Here is a 14,734-nt window from a genome sequence, read left to right as displayed (position 1 = left end):
TTGCCCTCAGACACCTCTCCTTGGACCGGGCAGAGGGGCGCGAGAAGCTCCTGAGCCCTTCCCCGGGGGCTGGGAGGGAGCCAGTGCTCTGCTTCCCACGGCAAAGCAGCAGGTAAGAGCTAAATCCTGTTTCTTTTGAATTAATATTTTCTTTTAATTTAATTTTGGTTTAATTTGGTTTGGCAGTCTCACCTCCGTGCCCGGCAAGATCATGGAGCAGATCCTCCTGGAAACTACATGAAGGCACATGGCAAAAAAGGTGATTGGTGACAGCCATCATGGCTTCACTAAGGGCAAATCCTGCCCGACAAATTTGGTGGCCATCTATGATGGGGCTACAGCGTTGGTGGGTAAGGGAAGAGCAACTGACATCGTCTGCCTGGACTTGTCCAAAGCATTTGATGCTGTCTAAATTGCAGAAACATGGATTTGATGGATGGAGCACTTGGTGGATAAGGAATGGGCTGGATGGTTGCACTCAGACTTGCAGTCAATGGCTTGATCCAAGTGGAGGCCAGTGACAAGTGATGTTCCTCAGGGGTCAGTACTGGGGCCAGTGCTGTTTAATATCTTTGATGGCGACATGGACAGTGGGATCGAGTGCACCCTCAGCAAGTTTGCAGATGACACCAAGTTGTGTGGTGTTACAGACACGTTGGAGGGAAGGGATGCCATCCAGAGGGACCTTGACAGGCTGAAGAGATGGGCCTGTGAGAACCTCATGAAGTTCAACAAGGCCAAGCACAAGGTCCTGCACGTGGGTTGGTGCAATTGTGAGCACCAGTACAGGCTGGGCAGAGAATGGATGGAGAGCAACCCTGAGGAGAAGGATCTTGGGGGTGCTGGGTGATGAGAAGCTCAACATGAGCCGGCACCGTGTGCTGGCAGCCCAGAAAGCCAACAGTAGCTGACCTTCTAGCATCCTTCCAGTACCTAAAGGGGCTACAGGAAAGCTGGAGAGGGGCTTTTGACAAGGGTGTGTAGTGACAGGACACGGGGTGATGGCTTTAAACTGAAAGAGGGCAGATTTCGATGAGATCTAAGGTCCCTTCCAACCCAAACCATTCTGTCATTCTATGATAATACTCAAGCAGAGGATGCCCATGCCATGAGGAATTCAGGGATTTTGGCAGGAACAGGTGTTATTTCTGACAGTACCATGGGACTGTAATCTGTCCTTGGTTTGGCGTCGAGGACTGGAGGCTCACGGGTGTATTTGGGGTGGTAAATGGCTCGGGGTGTATTTGGGGCGGTAAATGGCTCGGGGTGTGCCCTGGTTTCTGGCTGAAGTAGCAGCTGTTCACACGGGACTACGTGGGCTGATGCAGCAACTGAAAAAAAACGGAGTGAAGGGTGAAAACAAAAATATTGAGTGAAAGTTGGGCAAGGTGCTACAGAAAAGCAGGAACGTCATAAAGGACTGAGCAACACTCAGCGTAATCCGTAGGGGTTCTGCTACAGTGTTTGTAATAAAATTTAATATTTAGGGATGTGCTATCTGACGTATTAAATACCTGCTGGGTGCAAAGGGGGAAGGACGCGGGCGAAGAGCTAAACCGAGGGAAAGGGAGGAGAAGAGGAATGGAGACCTGTGCAACGGCCACTGCGTGGGTGGGTGGGATGGGGTGGGGTAGGGTGGGGTGGGATGGAGTAGGGTGGGATGGGATGGGGTAGGGTGGGATGGGATGGGACGGGATAGGGTAGGGTGGGATGGGATGGGATGGGGTAGGGTGGGATGGGATGGGGTAGGGTGGGATGGGATGGGATGGGATGGGATAGGGTAGGGTGGGATGGGATGGGATGGGATGGGATGGGATGGGATGGGATGGGATGGAGTAGAGTGGGATGGGATGGGATGGGATGGGATGGGATGGGATGGGATGGGATGGGATGGGATGGGGTAGGGTGTGATGGGGTAGGGTGTGATGGGATGGGATGGAGTAGAGTGGGATGGGATGGGATGGGATGGGATGGGGTAGGGTGTGATGGGATGGGATGGGGTGGGGTGTGTTGGGATGGGATGGGATGGGATGGGGTGGGATGGGATAGGGTAGGGTGGGATGGGATGGGATGGGATGGGGTAGGGTGTGATGGGATGGGATGGGGTAGGGTGTGTTGGGATGGGATGGGATGGGATGGGATGGGATGGGATGGGATGGGATGGGATGGGATGGGATGGGGTAGGGTGTGATGGGATGGGATGGGGTAGGGTGTGTTGGGATGGGATGGGGTGGGATGGGATGGGATGGGATGGGGTAGGGTGTGATGGGATGGGATGGGATGGGGTAGGGTGTGTTGGGATGGGATGGGGTGGGATGGGATGGGATGGGATGGGGTAGGGTGTGATGGGATGGGATGGGGTAGGGTGGGATGGGATGGGATGGGGTAGGGTGTAATGGGATGGGATGGGTGGGGTGAGGTGGGGTGGGATGGTATGGGATAGGGTAGGGTGGGTTGAGATGGGATGGGATGTGATGGGGTGGGATGGGATGGGAGTGGGGGCTGGGGTGGGGTAGGATGGGAGTGGGGGCTGGCAGGGACCTTTCTCGCACCCCATGGGGACGCAGAGTGGCTGCTGGACGGTGGCACTGGAGCCAGGTGGCTCCCCGAGGTGCTGGCCTGGAGGTGCAGCACCCGTGGGTGCCCAGAGAGGAGCTCGCTCGCAGGCAGGTTGTGCTTGGTTTCCATCTGCCTTTTGAGGTGCCACATTGAGGTGGTGTCTCGGGGTGACGTCCCAGGGGGTCTGCGGTCAGCAGCGGGTTCTGCTGTTGGGTTCTGCGGCACCTTCCCTGCACAGCGGCCAGCAGCGCGTCCCCACGTGTCATTTCTAGCAAACCTTGTTGATGCAAACGGCCTTTTGCTTTGAGTCAGAGTGACATGTAGCGACAGGACAAGGGGCAATGGCTTTGAACTGAAAGAGGGGAGATTTCCATTAGATCTAAGGAAGAAATTCTTCCCTCTGAGGGTGGAGAGGCACTGGCACAGGTTGCCCAGAGAAGCTGTGGCTGCCCCATCCCTGGCAGTGTTCAAGGCCAGGTTGGATGAGGCTTTGGGCAACCTGGTGCAGTGGAGGGTGTCCCTGCCCATGGCAGGGGGGTTGGAACTGGATGATCTTTGAGGTCCCTTCCAACCCAAACCAGTCTGTGATTCTATGACATCTCCTTGTCAGAGTCGCGTTCGTCTGACGTTGAATTCTGCTTTATTTATGGTCTGGCTCCCATTTTACAACAGGCTCTCAGCAAACTGAAAGAGAAAACTTACAAACACTTGGAAATTCTTTTACATGGCAAACTTCTGGCTGCTTTGGCTTTGTAAAAGATGAGCTTCCTGATCCCTCATAACACACAGCAGGACGAGGGGAATAAATGTGAATTCGACTGACGACAGCGATGGGCTCGTGGGCACCTTCCTCCTTTCCGAAGTTTCAGCCAGGAAAACGCTCACGGTCCCGCTCGGCCCGCGCCGTGCCAGGGATGGGGACGGGAGGCAGCTCCCAGGGCGGCAGCGTGCTCGGGCTGAAAAATAACAAAACCCGGGTCCAACCGCCAAGTTCTGACCCCTTGTTTACAAACGCTTGAAATGTTTATAAGACACGTTTCGCATGAGGCTCCACGGTGGCCACATTACTTGGGTAACCGTGGCCAAAACCCTTTTTGAAACAGCATTTTGGAAAGCTGTTGCCCGCTTGGCAGCCCGCGCCAGCTGAGCCAGCGGCGACACTCCGGTGCCCAGAGCTGCGGAGCGAGCCTCGGAGAAGCCTGATTTCCCCCACCCCAGAACACGACTTTTTCCCCCAAAATGTGGCAGCCAAGTAGTGATTTCCAGAACTGAATCTCTCCTAAGAGTTTTCCTACTTGGGGCATCTCAGCCCTCCTACCCTGTCCGTGACTCCTGGTCTTCCGATGGCAGCGATGAGCAGCCTGGCTGGCCTCGCTCCAGCAACCAGCCCTAAGAGGAAGGATTATTAAAACCCATTTTAATAAATATTAACATATTTTTTCCTTCTTTCTGCCTTTGTGATTTTTTTTTACTTGTTTTTTTATCTGCAGCACTTTCTGGGGACGTTGCCCTGGTTTTAACTTTGCGTCGGCGCCGGTGTGTTCAGGCCGTTGTTCCTGGGGGGCTTGGGACTGATTTGGGGGTTCAGATGTCATTTGAGGGGTTCAGGTGTGGTTTGGGGGGCTCAGGTGTGGGTTGGGGGGCTCAGACGTGGGTTGAGGGGCTCAAAGGTGGTCTAGGGGGGCTCAGACATGGGTTGGGAGGCTCATGTGTGGTTTAGGGGGGTCAGGTGTGGTTTGGGGAACTCAGACGTGGCTTGGGGGGCTCAGAAGCCGTTTGGGGGACTCAGATGTGGTTTGGGGGGCTCAGAGGTGGTCTAGGGGGGCTCAGATGTGGGTTGGGGGGCAGTATCGTGCTGCACGTATCGTGCAGCAGACAAAGTGAGGCCTTTGCAGAGAGGGAGCGGAGCGGCCGCTGCTGCTCCCCCCCCAGCAGATGAGTTTCGAGGGAGGTGTCCCCGTTGGTGCCACCACCACCTCGATGCAGGTGGCACCTCCGCTCTGCCCGGGTGCCGCCGCGGCCCCACTCGCTGCCCACGCGCTCGGTCGCGCTGGTGGCGGAGGTTGTTCTGGTTTGCCGGGGGGTCGTTGTATCTGCTGAGCTGGAGGTAGAGCTGCTGCGTCTGCCTGAATCGGCCCGTGCTGCAGGAAACTGGGAGTTGAACTGGGACTTCGGAAAGACGCCACGACTCGGGGTGGCAAGAGAGGGACGTGCTGGCATAAGGTGTCTTGAGGGTTTTATTTTTTCCACGCAGATGGCAGTGAGTCCGGGTGCTTGAGAGGTTACATTTGCTCGCAGAGCCTGAAGAGGGCTGCCGAGCCTCAGCCGACCGCGCGGTGGGGACGGGCTGGTGGCGATGGGCAGCACTCCTGGGGACCCAGTCGGGAGAGCGGGACACCTACTCATCTTCCTTTTTTTAATTTGTTTTTTTTCCCACCACCTCTATCAAGATACCTCCTAAGCACCAGGGATCTTCTAGTGTGTATGAAACTGAGCAAATGGCGAGGATGGTACGATATCCGTGCTGGGAAGCGGGGTAACGCTTGGAGCACGTTGGCAAACTCCAGCCCAGGAGCACCTCGAGCGCAGCGGAGCTGATCCGACAACGTCCTGGCACCGAACGGCTCCGAGCGCCGCAGCCGCGGGTACCGCGCCAGTGCTGGTTCTGCGACCGCAGGTGAGTCTCAGGGTGCGATGGTGCCCGCTCGGTGCCACCCAATGCAGGTGATCGGGGCTGATGGGGGTTAAGGAGTGGGGGGTGGACCCTGCCAGCGGGCCCGGGGGTCCCCGCGGAGCTCCTTCCACACCAGCCTGGTGACGGTCCCGCAGGGATGACCCCAACACTGACAGCGGTCCCACTGAACTGCTCAGCGCTCCCTAACCACGGGCCACGATGTAAACTGGGACCGATCCCAGCTGAGCTGTGGGGCATCCCGGGGCGAGCAGCTTTGCTCCCTGCTGCTTGCTTCACCGTCGTGCAGACCTCCAGCCATCCTACTCCTGCCTTATTTTCGCTCCTCCAAAGGAGGCTCTGCTGCCCTTTTAACTCCCTTGGCTGTAGCCAGGAGGCACAGGGGGCTCCTTGGGTCTTTTTTTTTTTTTTGTGTAATTTATTATTTATTTAAGTTATTCTCCTGAAGGTTACATTAAATGAAGAACTGCACACACGACATGAACGGTGAGTGAAAAGACGTAGCCGGCATGACACCTCCTGCCACGTGGGCTTTGAGCTCCAGGACCACGTTCAATAGAAACATTTCTGCTGCTGCTGCAATAAGCGTTTGCTTCTGTTGCCGTGCGTGGTAAAACGCGATGGTCGTTTCACTCTGCTCTAAAACACAGGCAAAAAATGCTTCAAAAATAGTTCTGTACTCAGTGTTCACTAAATTTTGGGAGGCTTTGGTTGCCGGGTCTTGGCGATATCATAGAATCATAGAATGGTTCGGGCTGGAAGGGACCTTCAAAGGTCATCTAGTCCAACCCCCCTGCAAGGAACAGGGATATCTCCAACTAGATCAGGTTGCTCAGGGCCTCGTCCAACCTGGCCTTGAACGTCTCCAGGGATGGAGCATCCACCACCTCTCTGGGCAACCTGTTCCAGTGTTCTACAACTCTCATGGTAAAAAATTTTTTCCTAATATCCAACCTGAATCTACCTCCCTCTATTTTAAAACCATTGCCCCTTGTCCTATCACAACTGGCCCTCCTGAACAGCCTCTCCCCATCTTTCCTGTAGGCCCCCTTGAGGTACTGGAAGACCGCTATAAGGTCACCCCAGAGCCTCTTCTTCTCCAGGCTGAACAGCCCCAACTCTTCCAGCCTGTCCTCATAGGACAGGTGCTCCAGCCCTCTTATCATCTTCGTGGCCCTCCTCTGGACCCTCTCCAACTGGTCCATGTCCTTCTTATGTTGGGGACTCCAGAACTGGACGCAATACTCCAAGTGAGGTCTACACCTGGATTATTAAAACCCGTTAAGTATTTGAATTGGCACGTTAAGAACATCCATGTAACAGTGCACGACAACCTAAACCACTTGTCAAGGTGTCACGTGTGAAAGACGTTCTTCAGGAGCAAGCCTTGGTCGTTCCCTAGGATCACCATTTCCAGAGTCAGCTTAACTCTTTGGAAGAGGACTAAATGAATCCAAAATGCATCTTATTTCCTGCAGGAAGCTACTCAAGCCAAGAGGGGAGACGGGCAGCCCCGTGCTTGCCCCCGAGGGGTGCAAACTCACAGAATGTCATTCGGTTCCCCCCAGCCTACAGTCCCTGCCCAGCCCCAGAGCACGCACCATGGCACCACCCCAATTCTGCTGTTAAATCGCATGTACCCATCGCAGAGGGCAAAAAATAAACCTGGTGTTGGTTCTGGGTTTGACACTGATGCTCCCAGTCAGGGAACCAGGGAGCTCTGGTACTGGGAGATGTCCCCACCGCTCCTCCCACCAGCATCTACCAACACCTGGAGGCTCGTCCTCCTCCCGCCCCAGCACATCTGCTCATGGAGCTGGATTCAGCCTCTCCGGGGCAAGGGCAGGGGTTTAACTGGGCCACCAAGAAAATACGTGCTCCAGGACAAGCACACGTATGTCATGCAAACCAAACTTTTCCACCATAATTTCTGGAAAAAGTCAACGCAGCACCTGACACGTGGGCCAACGAACTCGTTAATTCGCTGCACTTTCACATCCTGGTTTTAGTCACACTCGTGCCCAGAGCTTGTTGCACTTGGGCTGCCCACGGCAACCTCTGCAGGCAGGTACACCGAGGAATGGAGCGAAGTCATGGCACTTGCAGCACATGGCACGACGGTGACATCTCCCACGGGCATTTATTTTTGTTGGTATCACCTATTCCATGCCAGTGGGCACGTTCCGACAGGAAAGTGAAACACATCGTCCCTACTGCTGGGAAAGGGGGCAATTCCTGCCTCGGACCTTCACCAGAACGAGAGGCTGGACAGTACTTCCAGAACAGCCAACATGGGGCAAATAACATGGCATCAGGGCAGGAAGGGCCACGGCCCCCCCCCAGCACAACCACCCCACTCCGGCTGCTTCGGCTTGGGAAGGAGATGACCGATTGCCACAATTTGCACAACACAGCGCTGCTCCGAACCGCATCTACACCCAGAGCCGCTACCACCGCTGGTGGAGACACAACAGGAGATCAAAAAAGGCTGAGGACCTTTCTTAACAACCTGTGTCAGGCTCTAGAGGAAGAGACAAACACTCGGCCAGAGACAGCAGGCAGCCAGGGCGTGCCCAGGCAAAACGCTCCCGCCATCATCCGAGGTATAAATTTATAACTCCTCGTGTCCTGCCAGTACGATCCATGACGCAGAGGAAACTCCCGCATCATGGAGTAATTTATTCTCAGCTACCGGGAGCCGAGATAGAGGCAGTGTGGGGCACCTTGTATTTCCAGCCCTGTGAGCACCCGGGGTTGGTCGCCGTCTTCTGTAAATAACTGTTACTTCTGTCATAGAATCATAGAATGGTTAGGGCTGGAAGGCACCTTCAAAGGTCATCTAGTCCAACCCCCCTGCAAGGAACAGGGATATCTCCAACTAGATCAGATTGCTCAGGGCCTCGTCCAACCTGGCCTTGAACGTCTCCGGGGATGGAGCATCCACCACCTCTCTGGGCAACCTGTGCCAGTGTTCTACAACTCTCATGGTAAAAAATTTTCTCCTAATATCCAACCTGCATCTACCTCCCTCTATTTTAAAACCATTACCCCTTGTCCTATCACAACAGGCCCTCCTGAACAGCCTCTCCCCATCTTTCTTGTAGGCCCCCTTGAGGTACTGGAAGACCACTATAAGGTCACCCCGGAGCCTCCTCTTCTCCAGGCTGAACAGCCCCAACTCTTTCAGCCTGTCCTCATAGGAAAGGTGCTCCAGCCCTCTTATCATCTTCGTGGCCCTCCTCTGGACCCTCTCCAACTGGTCCATGTCCTTCTTATGTTGGGGACTCCAGAACTGGACGCAATACTCCAAGTGAGGTCTCACGAGGGCAGAGTAGAGGGGGAGAATCACCTCCCTCGACCTGTCCCTCGATCATGCCCGGCCCCAGCAGAGCAGCCTGGCGTTGCTCAGCCAGGGCTCCTGCAGAGAGCACCTACCGGCACCGCTGGCGCCGCGAAAGGCTGCGGGCACCTCCGGGAGCTGCTGCGGGGCCCCCGAAGGCTTTACGGCACGGCTGTGGAACCAGTAACGCGTTAACTGCTTTCAATATTAAGTGCAACATCGATGTTGGAGACGTGGACCCATCTGGACCCTCCCTCTCTCGCGTGCCCAGGCGCAGTGAACTCGGAGTCAGGCGCGTCTCGGCTCATCCACGCACGGCGAGGAAGTGGTTTTCTCCGCTGCCTTAACACGAAGGAGTGCGGAAGTGTTGGTCTTGGTCCTCTTTTCCCCCAAATAAATATAGAAACAAGGACGTACCATAAAGAAACTAGGAGTCCACCAGCAGGAAGGAGAACCTCTAGCCTGCTTGCATAGCTCCGACAGTCGTCCTGGCTGGTATCACCAAGTAGAACTGGTGCACCAGTGGAGTTACCAATGCCGCCTTCTGCCACGCTGCCAGCTGCTTCCCAAGGCAGGGTCCTGCTGGTGCTCCTGCCTCTTCCCACGCCTCTGCTCCATGTGTGCCCCTGAGGCCCAGAGAAATTGTGGCTGCTCCATCCCTGACAGTGTTCCAGGCCAGGTTGGATGGGGCTTTGGGCAACCTGGTGTAGTGGAGGGTGTCCCTGCCCATGGCAGGGGGGTTGGAACTGGATGATCTTTGAGGTCCCTTCCAACCCAAACCATTCTGTGATTCTATGGCATGGCAGTGGCGGGGGGGGAGGCCACTGTGAATCTTCTGAATTATTACAACTAGTTTCCCTAAAAAATTGAAAAAAAAAATTATTTCCCTAAAATAATGAAATGAAATGAAATGAAATGAAATGAAATGAAATGAAATGAAAGGAAAGGAAATGTAATGAGATGAAATAAAATAAAATAAAATAAAATAAAATATAAAATAAAATATAAAATAAAATAAAATAAAATAAAATAAAATAAAATAAAATAAAATAAAATAAAATAAAATAAATAAAATAAAATAATAAAATAAAAATAAAATTAAATTAAATAAAATTAAATTAAATTAAAAATAAATAAAATAAAATAAAATAAAATAAAATAAAATAAAATAAAATAAAATAAAATAAAATAAAATAAACCAAAACAAAATAAACCAAAACAAACCAAACCAAAATAAAATAAAATATAATATCTGAAAATTTAAAATCATAGAAACTGATACGTTTTTACGGACACCTGACTGGATGGTCAAAGTTCAGATTTTGTCTGTGTGCTCTGTACAGATCCTGGTGCTGCACAATAAATACAAGATTTTAATTTTGGTATGACGCTGTCGCCCCGGGCAGTAACTTCTCCATGTCAAGACGGTGCGTGACGTCAGAGTGCGTGACAAAATATAAGGCAGGGGAGAAGCGTTTAACTGAGAAGGTGCATGTATGGACTGATCAGTGCAAAGTGTGTCAAGAGTTATAAATACAAAATAAATTCTTTAACTAGGTCTTTAAACTGATTTGCTACTTGAAAGGCCCTTTTAAACCGATCTCCTTTTATGACTTTTAACCATTTTGAATTAAAAATGCTGTTTCCATCCTCGAATGCCTTGCTCCGAACTGCACATCTCCTATTCCTCCCGGTTTGGGTTTATTTGGGTATTTTGTTACAGCACTTGAACTACCCCTTTTCTGTATTTACTGTAGAGTTCCCACACGACAGCCACGGGCTGATGGGTGCTGCTTGACTGTTTGTGCCACTCGAAATAGGACCAGAACAGGACAGTTGGGTGTGGAGTGAGACTGAACCAACCACTGCCATAGGGAAATCTGGCGTCGGGTGAAAACTGGGGGGGGATGTCAGCTGCTGTCTGCTGACCCCCCTCTGCTGTGGCTCAGCGATCCCTGTTGGTGTTGGTTTCATAGGTAGCTTCTTTGCAACTAGGTAAGGTCAAGGGGCAAGAAGATGACTTGGTTTACTTCTCTGCAGTAGCATGGAAATAACTACGGAGACGACGTGTCTAAAGCTACAGGGCGGCATAAAATAGAAGGACCTTGTATGTACCACTGCAGAGGAAATCTATAGGAAGAACACTACAAAATGGGAAGAAAGACTGGGAAGCTCAAAAAATAACAGCAATCCTGGTGACCAAGCCTGACCTCTTTCTGAGGACCACATCAGAGGTGGGACCGGAGAGCTCAGTACTGTGAGCCATCATTGTTCCTACTCAAGGAGCAGATGGATGCTCTTCCAAAGTGCCCACCATCGGAGAGACTTCTCCTGCCGGGTCATTTAAATACTCCTGAAAAATCCCATCCTCTCCTGTGAGCTCCAAGCCAGCAGCACATCTCTTTATGTGATGCAGTCCCTGGAGTCCCAGCGCCGTGTCAGCCATGCGGACGTCCAACTGCTTACTGCCCGCAGGGTCTGCGACCACCACGCAGATGTCTTCTGGGTATCTGTCTGGGCCTGTGCTGTTGACTTTTGTCCAATTGGTTTTAAAGCATGTGTTAAAAACTCACTTCAAAACATCAAAAAAATTACCTCGATGATCAAGTTGTGTTTTGCAGAGGCATCTCAGCATAGCTCCACCACTCCCTCCTCCCTGCCCGGGAGCAGCCAAGCACCCTCCTCACGCGGCTTCTGGATCGAAATACTCATGGAAAAGTCAGGACAGTGAGCCAACCTCACCAATTAGTTTCTTTATCTGCTAATCCCTGGCAAAACGATTAGTAAGATGTTCGAGTCACCAGAACAGAGCTGCCGAGTCTCTCATCATTTGTTTCCACGTAACATCGGCCATGTCGGCTCTTGGCAGCCTCCAGCGCAACTTAAGATCATCCAAGTGACGTCGCCGAGGAAAGGAGCGGAGTGAAAACACTGACACTGCGAGCAGAGCCCTGCTGCTGGACACAACCACCAGCCGAGGAGCAGGACGGGACAGCTGAGGAGCCTGAAACTGCTCCAGCCCCTTCTGCAGAGGAGCGTCTGGCTACACCCTCGTACGTCCCAGCCACCCTTTGTTGTGGTCACCACAATCCCCGCGGTAGTCAGAGGGTTTAGCTCGCCGGCGGCTGCAGTGGAGACATGCTGACACTAGAATTTTGGGCTTTGGAAATAGGGCCGTTTATCACGGAGACGCTGGTGGGACTTGAGGGAAGGCAACGGGGATATAATTTTTCACAGATCCTACAGTCTTGGTGTGAGCAAATCCCATAAAACAACTGGGAGAGCAAGACGAGCACTGATGCGCTGCTACGCTTGCAAGTGCTTCCGTGCTCCGTAAAAATTAAAACACTGGGTTTACAAAAGGAAGAAGGTGCTCCAGCATGTATTTTGGGTGTGCAGAGGCAAGAAGCCCAATTTCTGCCTGATTGTCCCATACCAAAGGGCATCAAAACCACTGAATATTCTGTTCAAGCCCATCCTGAAGAGCAGAGAGGTGCTGGTAGATGCACTTGGCGTTGACGAGCAGCCAACAGGCTCCGTCAAGGTGTGTGTAACTCTCATGACGGTTCCCAAGCCTTTCCTCCTCATCCTGCTTTACTCCCTAGACTTGCTCTTCTACTTTCTGGTTGAAGCTCCGAGCAATTAAAATCCTGATAGATGAATTTAAACTTAGGAGAGGTCTGATTTTTAGAGGGCAGACACTTACGCCGCTCAGCGCGATGAAGAAAATAGGCCCCTTAGTGCGCCTGGAGACGTTCAAAACATGTCATTCAAAACAACTGAGTCACGACTTAAAATGCAGGCCTGTAATCTTCCCCCCGCGTTACCACACCTTGAGCTATGCCAGAAATTTAATTTCCTTCTCCTAAACATTGATGGTGGACCAGAGCGTGCCAATTCTGACGCTACTTCCAAGGTCGCTCTGCGCGAACGGCGGCTCAGAGTCATTTCTGTGGCTTGTAAATCCAGTGGGGAAGGCAAATAATTTTGCTAGTCCCTCTGCAGTTGTCCTAAGCAGGTCCTGCCTCTGCCAACAATGTGCATCTCTGTAGAAAAACCTAGAATTGAAGTTATTTGGCCCCTGAAATTTCCCTTGTCCTCCACAGGTGATTTCTGAGGATTTTTGCAGATTGATGAAAAAAGGCAGAGAAATGTCCGTTTTCTCTTTTTGCGCTAAGATAAATAGAAGTTTTCACACACGCACACGAGATGGATTCAAGACACTGAATCCATCGTAACTGGAATGAAAATCCCACCTCAGTTGGGAGTCCCTTTGTGGCTACTTGGGACGAAGCTCTCGCCCTTCTCAGGGGACCGTGCCGGTGGCCATCGAGCCCTCGTGGGACGCAGATCCCACCAAAACGCCCCACAGTGCAATCGTCTTAACCACCCTAACGGCTCTTCAGAGTCGAGGGGCAGAGAGGTTCTACATCCTCAATCTCGGTTCAAACTCAACGCTTCCTCTTTCGCCCTCGCTGCCGACCCATCTCCGCCCGAGAGGAAGCCGGTGTCTGTGGGTACGTGCAGGTCCTGGGCTACACGCACGGTATGTGTCTGAGCATCCCTTCCCAGCACCTATCCAGCACCCTCCTGCTTTGATTTGGTGCTCCATAGGCACCAGGTTTTTATTTTCACCTCTTCGGTGTAACAGCCCTACTTGCCACAGCGCCACGGGCAGCGGTGGGTAACTTCAAAAGCAGTAATATAATTCTACCAACTAAAAATAAGGTAATTTTTTTTCCCTTTCTTCATGTAAATCAACACCCATGCATCTTTATAGGCCTTTCCCTGCTGTTGCCACCCCGACACGAGACCATCAGGGCGTTTTTTCTGCTGGTAGGGCAGCACCATACTCACAGCTGCTTTTAAGTAGCTGAGAGAGTTGGGGCTGTTGAGCCTGGAGAAAAGGAGGCTCCGGGGTGATCTTATTGCAGCTTTCCAGTATTTAAAGGGGCTACAGGAAAGCTGGAGAGGGGCTTTTTACGAGGGAGTGTAGTGACAGGACAAGGGGCAATGGCTTTAAAATGAAAGAGGGGAGATTTTGATTAGATATAAGGCAGAAGTTTTTTACAGTGAGGGTGGTGAGGCACTGGAACAGGTTGCCCAGAGAAGTTGTGGCTGCCCCATCCCTGGAAGTGTTCAAGGCCAGGTTGGATGAGGCTTTGGGCAACCTGGTGTAGTGGAGGGTGTCCCTGCCCAGGACAAGGGGGTTGGAACTGGACGATCTTTGAGGTCCCTTCCAACCCAAACTGTTCCATGATTCTATGAATTAAGCCCGTGCCGTGCTGGCTTGTCCTTAGAAGGGGGCTTTTGTGCTTCGCTCTTGCCGACACATCCTTAGCATCACCCCGCGCTCTATTTGCGCGGAGCGCTGAGCGGGGGCTGCGCTCCCCCCGCGCCCCGCCGGCGGGGTCCCCCCCGCATCGCTCCCGCCGCCCGCCCCGCTCCCGGACCCCCCCCCCCCCCCCGGGGCCACCCAGAAACACACACAGCCGTGCCGCTTTCTTTCTTTCAAAAAAAAAACTCCTTCCCGGCAGCCAGGAGGCCCAAAAAAACCCCGCACCCCCCACCCCAAAATCCCCCCCGCGCCCGCCGCCGGCAGCGCTCACCCTCCGCGCCGGCCGCTCCGCCGCCCGCCCCGGCCCCGGCCCCGGCCCCGGCAGAGGAAATATTGCGATGTTGCAAGCTGACGTAAGGACATCGCAAGGAAAGGGCTACATTTCGGAGTGTTTATGAAAAGGCTCGGTACTGTACTGTCACCAGGGGGCACGCAATAGAATGCATTTCGCCAAACATTTTGAATAATAATCATTTAACAACAACAACAACAAAAAAAAGCCCCAGTCCGGTCGGCGCTCGCAGAGCCGGAGGAACCATGCAGCCAAACTTTGGGAAGCCCTTTATTATTTTTCTGACATTGCTCGCCCGCCCTTGAGGAGCCGTAATTGCATTATCTGTTTGGGTTTTTTTTTTCTTTTTTTTTCCCCCCCCCTTTCTCTCTCTTCCCCCCCCCCCCCCCCCCCCCCCCCCCGCCCTTCTTTTCTCCCTTCTCCCCCACCCCGTCTCCTCGACATTGCAAATCCGTTGGCGGTTCGGCGGGAGCAGCAGCCGGAGCGACCCCGCGGCAGGAGCCGCCGCCAGCC

This window comes from Tauraco erythrolophus, chromosome 12, assembly GCF_009769465.1.
Source record: "Tauraco erythrolophus isolate bTauEry1 chromosome 12, bTauEry1.pri, whole genome shotgun sequence".
Taxonomy (NCBI): domain Eukaryota; kingdom Metazoa; phylum Chordata; class Aves; order Musophagiformes; family Musophagidae; genus Tauraco; species Tauraco erythrolophus.
This window is presented reverse-complemented; position numbering follows the sequence as displayed.